Below are 7508 nucleotides of genomic sequence, written 5' to 3' on the forward strand. Positions count from 1 at the left end.
ATTAGAGAATGTTAGAAGGTCAAAGTGGCCTTACTGAATGATGCAGGATATCTCCTAGGTCAAAACCACTTCTCACACTTTTCATGTTAGATGGCACTGGGAACTCTGCTGTGTATCATTGAAAAATATGCCTCTTCTTCTTCTTTTTTTTTTTTTCATCAGCAATCCATGACCTTCAAAGATGTGTCAGCAGATTTCTCTCAGGAGGAGTGGGAATGCCTAGACCCAGCTCAGTGGAAATTGTACTTGGATGTGATGTTTGCGAACTACAGCAACCTAGTCTCCCTGGTTGAGGCTGACTTCCTTCATAGTTCCTGCTCCACCCACGGGATTTTGTTTTATTTAACATCTTTTGGGGAGTCTACTTTGTATGCCGGACTTTCAGATTCATTATCACAAGGAAGAACTTGGAGGATATCTCCTGTAGAAAATAAAGAGCTTGAGAACTGTAGTCCTTAGGAACTCACTATCTGAAAAATTTACCTGTTGTTAGAATGATTAAGGTGCTGTCAGGAAACAGGATTTTGAAAATGATCTTCAAGAATATTTTAAGTTTCCTGCAGCCTTCTTACCTGAGCACACAGTGGAATGGAAATGGAGACACTATTATAATAATAATTATTATTCTGTACATAAGTCTTGTATCTAAGGCAGCCCTGGTCACATTTTTGGAGTAAATGAAAGTGCTCTGGGGTGTTTGTAGAAAAAAGTCAATATCCGCCCCACTAGGTAGGTAGTAATGGAGATGCAGGTGTCACAGGTGAGAAATTGAAAGTTGTCAGCGGAAGCTAGACTTTCAAACATGGTTTGGGAAGCTGTGCTTCAGTGGAGAGGATTTTGTGAAGCCCAGGTTTATTTCTGTTGCTGTCATAGAGGGACAGCTTGTTTCCAAGAGTGTCCCATGCTCCTACATGCTTTCAGAATTCTCTTTTTACTCCAGTGACCTCTGTTATTCTATTAGCAGTTTCAACCAAAGTCCTCCCTGTCTAAAAAATTATATATATATAATCTTTTAAAAAGTGTGCAGTGTATATAATTAAGTTATTTTTTTTAATTCTGAGGGCTTCCCTGGTCTGGTTCCTCTGTCATTGCTTTGGGGACCTGGGGAAATCTGTGCACGTTGGTGAGAAATTGAACATTAAGCCTTTTTTATAAGTTTTGTTTTTGTGGGAAGAATGGAGTCCATCTAGGAGGTGGTTGAAATCCTAGAATTTGATGCAGAAATCTCAGGAACCCTGGGGACAGGTGTCAGGTTTTCTGACTCACAATTGGTAACCCTCTAGGGGTTGCAAAGAAATCCCTAGGCAGTTTAGACTCTGATTTTCTTGTAGTACAATGCACCTTCCCAACATGAAACAATCTACTTTGCTGTTTCACTTGAAAATGTCCTTGTGCTCATGCAACTCTCCCATAGTTTCTTTATCCATTCATTTGCTGATGCACACTAGGTTGCTTCCAGCATTTGGCTATTGTAAACTGTGCTGCTATGAACATTGGAGTGCATAGGATCTTTTCAGTTGGCGTTTTGGTGTTCTTAGGATAGAAGGAGCTCCTAACTTTTGGGATAGCATGGATGGATCTGGAGAGCATTAAGATAATGAAATAAGCCAGAAAGTAGAAGACAAATACCATATGATCTCACCTATAGGAGGAAACTAATCAACAAAACAAACAAGTAAGCAAATATAAACAGAAACATCGAAATAAAGAACAAAATGACAGTAACCAAAAGGGAATTGGTGGGGGAGTAATGAGAAAAATTAGGGGGGTGTTGGAAATGGGAGGTGCCGCGGCCAGCGAGGCAGTGGGTTCGAGACGCGCAGTGACGGACTGAAAAGAGAGAGCGACCAGTTGCTCTGGTGGCAAAAGGCAAGTTTATTGAAAACTCTTGTCATTATATAGTGAAATGTTCTAAAAATAGAATGCTTGCTACACGAAGAGAGTCTTTGTTCAAGAAAGTTTACACACCCCTCCAGGTCACGTACAGAACATCCCGAGACATGACGAACATTCTGGTTTAGACTAACTCCAAGGACACGACGCATCGCCTCAAGGCTCCAGCACCTCCCTGTCCTTCTCTTGGGCACAATCCGATAGCAAACAAGGCCGGGGTGATGTCAGGTCACCTCCCCCGAGGCCAAGGAACAGGCCCAAGCATCATTCTCACAATGCAGGACCCTAACTCTTGACCCCTTCCTGGGGGCTTGGTTCCCCACAGGGAGGGAGGAGAGAAGGCTGGGGGATGGGATTAAAAGACAGAAAACTATACTTGAACAACAATTAAATAAAAAAGGACACATGGAAAAAACTGAAGGGGGTAGGATCAATGGGGTGCAGTGGGGATGGTTGTGTTGGGGGGGAGTGATGTGGGAAAAAGGGGACAACTGTACTTGAACAACAGTGAAATAATGTGGAAATAAAATGTTCTTTTGCTTTGCCTGGGCCACTGAGTGAGAGTTAAAGAGCGCTCAGAGGCCAGATCCAGCTTCTCTGAGAGATTTAGGAGAGTCTGCACCATGAGGCAAGAGGGGCTATTTGTATGGAAAAGCCACTGGATATGGCTTGGGTGAATTCTCAAGTGGAGTGTGGAAAAACCTCAGGGAATCACTAAGACAAGGATAAAGCATTAACCAGGTAGGTGGGGATTGAGATATAGTGCCTTCTAGCTCCATTATGGGGACAGCTCTGCAAGGAAAGAATGGCCTCAGATGACGTCTGTATGGGAAAATGTTTCCCCTCCAGCCTTAGCCCTGAAGCCACACAGTTGCGTCCCTCCCTGAATGTCCCTAGCCACTTTCAATCTGCTGCCCCAAGGCTGAAGGTCCAAGCTTGTGAGTCACTTTAAGTCTGTGTCAGACCCTTTAAGAGAAAGACTTGGACTCCAGCATCTCTAAGTCTCTGTCAGTCATTATCACTGCTGGTTTTCCAGGGTGATTCCTCTTACATGATAAATTCTCCAAACTTTGTTTCTTGACTTTTTAGTATTCATTTACCTATATTAGGAAAATAGAGGATAGTTTTAAGATCAGTACTTAATCATTATGCGACTTGATTCTAATATGAATCAGCCATACATCAATTGCCATTAAATTTAAGTGCACATTTGGTTTTTTCCTTACTCTGTTCATTGTTTCTTTCTGTGCTTGTTTAATTGTAAATGGCTGTTTGGTCCTTTGAGTTACAGAAACAGTCTTTATTTTATATTTGTCCATGGCTGTCCATTTATATTCTCTGTATGTCAGATATAATATTGTTTGTATTGGCCACACCTGGTGTGGGTCACTGGCTTGAGTACCAGCTTCTGAACCAAAGGTTCCTGGTTTGTTTCCCAGGTGGGGCACATGCCTGGGTTGTGAGCCAGGTTCCCATCAGGGGGTATGTGTGAGGCAACTTCACATTGATGTTTGTCACCCCCCTCTCTCTTGAGTCTAAAAATAAATACATAAAATCTTTTTTTTCAGATTTTATGTATTTATTTTTAGAGAGGGAAGGGAGGGAAATAGAGAGAGAGAGAGAGAGAGAGACATCAATGTGCGGTTGCTGGGGCTAAGGCCTGCAACCCAGGCATGTACCCTGACTGGGAATCGAACCTGCGACACTTTGGTTCGCAGCCCGCATTCAATCCACTGAGCTACACCAGCCAGGGCTAAATAAATACATAAAATCTTAAAAAAAAACAGATTTTTTTAATTGAACATAATTTGTGAAAAGGTTTGATTCATGCCTTTCTGTTCCTTTGCTGAAAGCTGCACCTGTTTTCTGTTCTTCCATGCTGTGCTCTGAAGAGATGTGCACCATCTCCCACAGGAAGCTGTCCTCCCCTGCAAAGGATGGCAGTGCAAGGCTTCACTTAGTCATGCTCGGGGGCACCTCACTGCATGGACCAAGGGGTCCACTCAGGCGGCTGGCTATGAGCTGTATAGTGCCAACCATTACACATGGCCATCTAAGTAGAACACCCTTGTGAAAACTATTATTCAGATCGCTCCGCCTGCTGTGTTCTATGTAAGACTACCTCCATATTCTGGCTTGACTGCAAAACACGTAATATATGTAGCATCTGGTGTCATAGATGAAGATTATGGAGGAAATATTGGTGTTGTACTGTTCAATTTTGGCAAAGAAGAGTTTGAAGTTAAAAAACGTGACCACATTGTACACTTCATTTGTGAATTGATTTATTATCCAGAAATAGAGGAAGTTGAAGATTTGGATGACATGGATTGGGGTTCTGGAGGCTTTGGATCCACTGGAAATAATTGAAATGTATGCTGAGAACAGAAAATGACAAAACATACATTTTTTCTTAAAAAAAGCTTTTGTTTAGTTTTTTGGTGATTAAGTAAGCTTTAGCTTCCAAAACTACTTAGTTCTCTTATAACCCAGGAAAGGGTATACATTTTTGTGGTTTTCTGCATTTGATTGTTGTATTAATCTGCTTGGTAAACTAACGCAGATTATCTTTTTAGTCAAATGTACATCACTTACTAATCCCCCCCAGAAGATTATTATTTAATTTACTAAATGCTACCCCTTGAACAGCTTATTTTTTAGTTTGCTTTATGAATGATGAGCAGAGCTGGCAAAAAAACTGTACTTGAAGAATAAATAAATAAATAAATAAATAAATAAAGTAACTTGATAAAAGGAAAAAAATAAGTAAAGCCTTTTATTAAAAAGGTTTGAATTTTTCACAGATGATAATATAAAGTTAACTAAAAGTTAATAAAAAGATAAAGTTAAAAAAGAAAAGATTTATAGCTGTCTCTTTTAAATATGTTTTATTTTAAATTTTGATAAGAAATCTTGTACATAAAAATCTACCTTAACTATCTATAACAGTACAGTTAAGTCATATTAAATATATTTGTTTAATTGTGCATCTGAATTCTGGAAACGTCCATCTCACAGAAATGTCACAATATCCATTAAACAACTTCCTCATTTTCTGTAAAACCAAGGCCCAGGTCACTACCTTTTGTTTTCTCTGAGTTTTCTGTTCTCTACATAATCCATTCGAACTCACCTAAGTGGAAGCCTGTAGCATGTGATTTTGTGACTCATGTGCTTCACTTAGAACCTGTTCTGGTTTGTCTTTGTAGTGTCAGGTGAGAATATATTTTCTATTTCAGAGCAGAGCTGTATTCCATTGTATATATGTATATACAACTTTTAAAGAGATTATATTGATTCATTTCCACAGAGAATGGAAAGGAGGAAGAAAGAGAGGGAAACACCAGTGTGGATTTGCCACTGATGTGGCCCCTACTAGGGACCTGGCTCGAAACCCAGACATGAGCCCTAACTTGGAATTGAACCAGGAACTCTTTTGTTCACCAGCTGGCACTCTATCCACTGAGACACAGCAGCTGGTGCTATATATACTACATTTCTAATGTATTTATCCATAGGCCAGGGTGTTTTTTCCAGTACCAGGCTTTGTGAATAATGCTACAATTGACACAGGTCTGCAAATGTCTCTTGCAAATTCTCTATTGAATATTTGTGGGTATATAACCCATGAACTTTGTGTATCCAGATGACACTCTAACCAACTGAGCACTTGCTCAGATTAAATGCTTTTAATTCTATGAATCTATGTTTCTTTCATGCCTTCATATATTATTTATTTAGTGTGAAAATCATTTTATTATATATATTTCAATTTACTTATTTTTTCACCTGTTTACCAATATCTTCATCATAAATTTTTGAAATTTATGAATGAAGCTTCTAAAAATGGTCCCTTCTAGGCTTTTGTTTAGATAAAAATTTTAGGCTTTTGGTTAAATACTATGGAGCACACTTTGTGGGTTTTATAAAAACTGTATTTTTAGTTGTGTGAGAACTTTCAAACTCATCCCAAGTGGCTGTAGCATTTTGCATTTTCACCAGCAAGGAATGAGAGTTCTGTTTGCTCCATACCAACAGCAGCATTTGCTTTTCTCAGTGTTCTGGATTCTGACCTTTCCAATAGGGGTTTTGTGTTGCTTGAATGTGTACTTTCTTCTTTTTCATTCTTTTAATGTCCATTTCCTAAAAGATATAAGATGTGGAGGGTATTTTAGACACCAACATTTATCTACATATTTTTAAAATGTTTTATTTATCTTTCTTTAGAGAGTGGTAAGGGAGAAAGGGAGAGGAACATTGATGAATAATAAATACATTCATCAGTTGCCTCTCACACACCACCAAATGGGGACCTGGCACACAACCCAGGCCTGTGGCCTTACCAAGAATTAAACTGCTGACCTTTTGGTTCAAAGGCATGTGCTCAGTTAACTGAGCCACACCAGTCAGGGGTTACAGATATTTTTTTCTCAGCTCATGAGTTCTCTTTTTTTCTCATGATGATGATGATTGTTTTCTGTTGTATTTTTTCCCTTACTGTTTGATTTGTGATATGGGGTTTAAATTTTAATACTATGAATTAAGAGACAAAGTTGGTACACAATTTACCTTAAAAAGTATGTAGTGGCCCTAGTTGGTGTTACTAAGTGCATTGAGCTCAGACTTGCAAGCCAGAGGGTCCCCAGTTTGATTTCCAGTGTAGGACACATGCCTGGTTTGGAGACCAGGCCCCCAGTAGGGAGTGAGCAAGACCTAACCACACATTGATGTTTCTCTCACTTTCTCCCTTCCCCTCTCTAAACATGAACACATACAATCTTAAAAAGCAGTGTACAGTGTATACAATTAAGTTTTTAAATAAATTGATCAGTAACATGGAAGTCATGTTTACAGTCCTTTTTTTCATTTTTCCAATAATCACATCATGAGTGATAACTTTAAGGAGACATGTTGAGATATAATTTTTTGACATTAAAAAAGGTCTACTCAGAGAGTATCCAGATATGTAATATAAAAACTAAAGACATTTATTGAAGGAGATACAAGAATCACTGTACACAGGACAATGACCCCTCAGTCCCTTTCAAAGTAGGCACCTTGGGACCTCACACAGTTTTCCCACTTGCCATCAGCTGCCCCATCATATTTTTCCTGAATGTCATCAACAGTGTGAAATCTCTTCCCTTTCAAATGTTATTTTGGTTTTGGTAAAATTAGAAGTTGCATGGCACAAAATATGGGCTATTGGGAAGCTGAGTGACCTGGGTGATTGGATGTTTCACCAAAACACTGCCTGTGACATGATGCACGAACAGTGCACCTTCATGCTGAAGGTGGTCTTCACCAGTTGCCCATTGTGGCAGCATTCTGAATCATCTGAGTAGATTCCGTGGAGAAATACTGAAATTTATCAGAATGTTTGATGCAGACTCATTGCTCTACTCTCCCAGTCATCATGAATGTGAGAGCCCCATAGTACACATGCTGACTCAACAGGGTCTACTGATCCCACTGAGTAGAACAGTGAGGTCATAATTGTTCATGAACATTCCAGTCCACTCTGCTTGGCTGCCATGATACATCCATAAGGTGCACACAGTTCTTGCTAATTTATATTAATGATCTTAGGACTTTTTTCTGGAACACCTCTATTG

The 7508-nt window shown here is 39.5% G+C and overlaps 1 pseudogene; it reads left to right on the top strand.

Moving 5' to 3' along the window:
• The first annotated feature begins 739 nt into the window (after window positions 1-739).
• On the top strand, window positions 740-4263 carry LOC123831908 (annotated as a pseudogene).
• Window positions 4264-7508: the final 3245 nt, after the last annotated feature.

The sequence above is a fragment of the Phyllostomus hastatus genome, unplaced genomic scaffold, assembly GCF_019186645.2.
Source record: "Phyllostomus hastatus isolate PE091 unplaced genomic scaffold, TTU_PhHast_1.1 phas_contig_148, whole genome shotgun sequence".
NCBI classification, from domain to species: domain Eukaryota; kingdom Metazoa; phylum Chordata; class Mammalia; order Chiroptera; family Phyllostomidae; genus Phyllostomus; species Phyllostomus hastatus.